The sequence below is a fragment of the Neolamprologus multifasciatus genome, chromosome 23, assembly GCF_963576455.1.
Source record: "Neolamprologus multifasciatus chromosome 23, fNeoMul1.2, whole genome shotgun sequence".
In the NCBI taxonomy this organism is placed as follows: domain Eukaryota; kingdom Metazoa; phylum Chordata; class Actinopteri; order Cichliformes; family Cichlidae; genus Neolamprologus; species Neolamprologus multifasciatus.
This window is the reverse complement of record NC_140460.1, coordinates 2,845,500-2,851,344: the sequence shown is the minus strand read 5'-3', so window position 1 is coordinate 2,851,344 and position 5,845 is coordinate 2,845,500.

The window sequence follows — 5,845 nt, the reverse complement described above, 5'->3', positions numbered from 1 at the left end:
CACCTATATGGCATATAGGTGGCCTAAGCCACCTATATGCCTATATGCTAAGGTGGCTTAGGCACTATATAGTGCCTAAGCCAAGCAGGGAGCCCCCTCCCCACCAGATGAACCTCCAGAGGTCTTCTGGGGGTTATGAAGGTTCACAGTTTGGTCATAAATAGGATTACTGCAGTCATAGCTGAAGGTGAGCAAAGACAGATAGCTAATGACTCTTTGCATACTATGTACACTTGGAATTGGCAAAGACAATGTGCTCTATATTTATGCCAATCATTGATAAAAGAGTTACCTCAAAAGGGCTTGAGGCAAGTTGGTTTTCCCAAAGGGAATAGCTCCTTTTTCCTAAGGACTTCAACAAGCACACTGTCCTTTTCAACGGGCTGGTCCAGGTTAATGAAAACACTACAAGAACACTCATGATTCTATGATTCATCACTGAAACCAGAAGATGGTAATGGCATGTTAATGACCTTAGTGATAATGCTCATATATAACATACTTACAAATACCGATTAGAAATTAGAAAGTAACTGTAACTCCGTACAAGAGACCATCGTTGTTGGAGCCAACAGTTTTCAACTGGTCCAAACTCTCCAGCAAAACTTCAGTGCAGCAGTTCAGCTTTTTGTTTACAGCCAGAGTCTGTTGGAAAGCACAAGCACAGACAGATTCAAATTAACATACAGTTAGGTCCATATATATTTGGTCACTGACACCAGTTTTGTTTTATTTAACCATTTACTACAACACACTATAATTATAGTTATATAATTGACATGGACATAATGTGTAGGAGTCTCAACTTGTTAACATGTGCCACACTCTTTTTAAACAGAGCAAAAGTAATTGGAAAATTGACTCAAAGGCTGTTTGATGGTGTAGCAAATTCCTTTGTTACATTGTTATCAATTAAACAGGTAAAAGGTCAGCAGTTGATTTGAGGCGTAGTGCCTGTGTTTTGAACATTTTGCTGTGGATAGACCACATCTGATCAAAGGAGCTCTGCATGCAGCTAAAACAAGCCATTTCTAAGCTGTAAAAACATTTAAAAAAAAAAAACATCTGAGAAATTGCTGCAATATCAGGAGTGGCAAAATCTATGGCTTGGTACATCCTGAGAAATAAAGAAAGCAATGGTAAACTCAGCAACGCAAAAAGACTTAACTTCACTTTAGAGGCCACAAGAAGATCATTTGTAACCTTCACTAAAGCTGTTTCTGTGCTGTGATGAACTCTGAAACCTGACTGAAACCCTTCAAATAAACCATTCCTCTGCAGATGATCTGTTAGCTGTTTGACAACTACTCTTTCAAGGATGTTTGATATGAAAGGAAGGTTGGAGATTGGCCTACAGTTAGCTAAGACAGCTGGGTCTAGAGATGCTTTTTAAGTAAAGGTTTAACTACAACCAGCTTGAAGGCCTGTGGTACATGTCACGGACCCGGTTCTGGAGGACTCAGGGGTCCGTGAGCAGGATGGACCGTTATTATTATTATTATTATTATTATTATTATTATTATTATTAGTGTTGTTGTTGTTATTTGGGGATGTGTGTTTTTCTGCACTATGCTGTGTTGTTCGGTGTTCCACTCATATGTAGAGGCAGGGTGTGGGTGTGTACATGTGTGGCTGGAGGATGGAGAACAGCCACATGCTGATGGGTGTGGCCCTGCAAGAGGACTGGCCACACCTGAAGTTCCTGCCACACACCTGTTGCTGATCAGGGCTCGTCGGGGGAGCTACTTAGGAGAGTGTTGGAGCTCCCACTGGCACGGGATCATTGAGTTGTCATCCCAAGTTAGTGTGTGTCAGCGTACGACTGTGCAGTTCGTGTATGCCCGCCGGGGTTGGTGTTGATGGCTGTTTTTGTGGTTTTCCCCCCAGGTAGAAGAGTGGACCAGAACGGCAGCACGCACAGGGTGTGCGAGAACACAACAGCGGGGAGCATGAGCACAGATGTCGGAGGGGAGCACACACACACAGGATTCAAGGGATCAACAGGGAGTTATTGTGTTTACAGCCTTCACTGTAAATAAAGTGCACTGTTTGCATCGCAGAACCACGCGTTTTGGGTCCTCATTTCCCCATATCCCCACGGTCTGCCAGCCAGACCCTGACAGAATGATCCCGCCAACCACCATGGACCCAGCAAACTCAGGAGTTGCCACGGAGGAGAGATCGCTCGCACAGCTATGGGATTACTGCTGGAGCGTAATCCAGGCTGTAGACCCACACAAGAGACATATACAGGTAGTGTTCTTTGACAATTATCTCTCATCCACTACCTTCACCATGAACTTTTTGGACATTAACAGACTTGAGCCATTGGTCACTAGTTTACCAATGGCTTACCTGGATGATTGAGCATGCATCAAGATGCTTTCTGAGTTTTACAGCTGGGGTGAACAAGGCTAAGCATCAGGTTTTCAAATTAATTAAAAGTCTGTCTTGTCCTCCTTGGGCTCTCGCACTCTGGGGCCTCTGGATGTCTGGAGCCTGGATCTGCCTGCTTCATGCCCTGGGGGACGGGGATATGGCTCTCTACATCCTCTAGCAGACCATTACGTGGGGAAACCATTTGAATACAAGCGTGCTGATCCACACAGGTGTGCACACGGGTGTTCACTGTTCATAGACACAAACTACACCTATATTGGCTGCTATTTCCAAGCACATTGTGCTGTCACGGCACACAGTGACATATCATAAGGTCATAAGGGAGCGACGGTCAAAGTTTTACCCCTGATACTGCTGGATAAACAGAAGCTCACCCAGAAACGAGGTCACACAGAGCTCAAATTTTCACTCATGAGACGGAAGCAGTTGTCTCCAATCCACTTCAACTTGCTTTCCCTCTGCAGGTTGTTTTTATTGGTTACACACATGAATATTATGAGTCAGCAACAAGCTTTATGAATATTCATGTGTGTAACCAATAAAAACAACCTGCAGAGGGAAAGCAAGTTGAAGTGGGTTGTCGTTCCTGGGTGAGCTTCTGTTTATCCAGCAGTATCAGGGGTAAAACTCTGACCGCCGCTCCCTTATGACCTTAAGATATGTCACTGTGTGCCGTGACAGCACTCACTTTTTGGCTCAAGCTTTATTTAGGAAGCAATCGATTTATTCATATAGCACTTTCAGACAACTCCCAGCTGAAAACAAGGTGCTGTACACTTGACATAAAAAACCCTTTACATTACATTTAAAATAAAATAATAATAATAATAATAATGATGATAATCAAAATTCAATTAAAACAATAAAATCAGCACATTAGATTAAATTGAAGCAGTTTGACCCTGTTTGCCTATGTTTTCTGGGACATCAGTAAGGATGCTCTTCCTTAACTTCAGCTTGGCCTTCAATACCATCATCCCAGACATCCTTATAGCCAAGCTGGTAAACTTGGACTTCCAAAAACTTTCTCACAGACCGTTCACAATCAGTCAAGATTGGCAACCAGAGATCATACACCCTGAACATCCTGCCCTCTGGAAAAAGGTTCAGATCCATCAGGTTCAAAACCAATAACTGCTTCTTCCCATGCCAACCCTGCCAGGGCTCTGCTAGGACCAAACACAATCACCTCTGTTTTGCTTGAATTACATTTTAAAAAGTTTAGGGCCATACATGTTTTAATATCTTCTAGACATGCCAGAAGCGGTTTAATGGAAAAAAGCATCTTTCTGCTTCAGAGGCAGATAAATCTGGCAGTTGTTGGCAGTGGAAGGATAATCCATGCCTCCTAAGAATGGTTCCCAAGGGCTGTAAATGTAATGAAAAGGGCAGAGGCCTTAGAATTGCCAACCTCAAACTGAAGAGCTAACTAAAAAGTTAGACAGACAGAAAGACCTAAACCAATTCAAAGCAGTACCATGAATGCCTGCAAGACAGGTTTCTTGGGTTGTACTACTGCATGCTTAAAATGAGCATGGACTACACCAGATATCAAACTGCTGTTTATGATAGTAAGAACAGCCTGCCCTAGGCAATCTCCTTTAAAAATCGTTGAGGGACAGTATCAGAGGGCTGAACACAGCATAAAAACCTGTGGTCACACAAGTTAAAATGTACAAAAACACATGTTACAAATTCCCACAGAAGAGAGCTTACCTCACCTCACACTCCCAATGACGTTTCAAGAGACCTCTGCCGATCACACAACAGAAGGCAGTCGATTGCATTTTGAACTGACCCGGAATTAAAACAGGACTACAACAGTTCAAAATCTGGACTACTTTAGGGCTTAACCAAGACAGAACCAGAATCAAAACTAGATGATAGTAGCACTGAAAATCACCATAGACCTGCACGACACTGACAACACCTCTTTATTGTGGTAACATGAGACTGTATCATCAAGTTTTGCGAACCTATTGATGATATTTTCAGGGTCAATATTATTCAAGTATTGCTTTTCAATACATAATTTGTACCATATTATTTTTTTAATTCGACCAAAGTACACTATTTAGATTCAGAAAAGTTTACATAACTATTTAGCCTTGTTGTGCAAACAAGCCTGCATAACTTAATAAATATAGAATTTGAAAAATAACAAACCTAAAAAGATTCACTAGGGACTGGATACATGTTCTGATGAGTTTTGGCAAACAACCATTAGACTAACATGTCTGTCTCACCTGCTCTCGTTCCCTCTCTGTTCCTCTCTCTCCCTCTTTGTGCTGACAATCAAGCCAAACACCAACATCATCAAATATACAGTTTACATACTCTTCAGGTAAAAACACAAACACTTTAACTGTAAAACATCAAATCAGACTAAATGTTTATTTATTTTAGATTGATAAATATAAAAAACATATTTGTTAAATTTCAAAGTAAAGACAGAAATTGTCTGTATTTTTAATTGCAAATGGAACCTAAATTGTATTCAAAATTGAGCCACACTTATGGAGCTCCACAATTCTTTTCCTGGTGTCTTGCTTGATATCTCCCATGTCAAAGAAACAGGCTCTGTGTTTTGGGGGTATCTTATATGCATCCACGTGGACTCTACTAACCTATCAGAAGTTTCTTAAGCTCAGAATGGAATCGTCTGGAGTTTTCTTATTAATTAAAGACACAATAAACTTAGTGCATATATACTCCTAAGTTTGATGAAAGTGATAAAAAATAGACCTCTCTCTCTTTTTACTCTGTGTCAGGGACCAAGCAGTAAAGCATAAAGGACACAGGTGTTTTAATTCAAAAAGGGGGTTTTATTGACCCAAAAATATGAAAATATATTTAACAAAGCCAAAACTTAAACAGGCAGACCAATAAAAGAGGTCAACTCAATAGACTAAACTCAAGATAATAATTAACAAAACCTCAAACAAACATAAGATAAACTGACCTGCTGAAATGACACATGGGGAACTTAAATACTGGTTTAGCTAAACCAAATGACACACACGGGGGAAAACAAAATGAATGCCATATAACCAACTAATACAAAACAATTAAACAAACATGAAACACCGCCCAGACAATGAAGCATGTGGTGCTATCCAATTAGGCTGTCAGTGGTACTTCAGCTCTCCCAGCCCTTTGCCAGACAGGAGGAGACGCCAACCCCCAGGTAACTCAAACAAAGATGTATTAATATAACATAAAACAGAACTTTGACCTTGCAAGGTTAATGTGTGCACGCCATATAATCATTGGAAGGTGTGATGGAAAAATAAATACATTTAATAAAGAAACAATATTGAACAATAAGTAGAATATTTTAAACTAAAGTGAATCAACGGGTGGTGAGGTGTGGAGCTTACCATGTGTGGCATGCCATCACACTCTGACATTTAACTAATTCAAAAAATATTTCAATATTTATTTA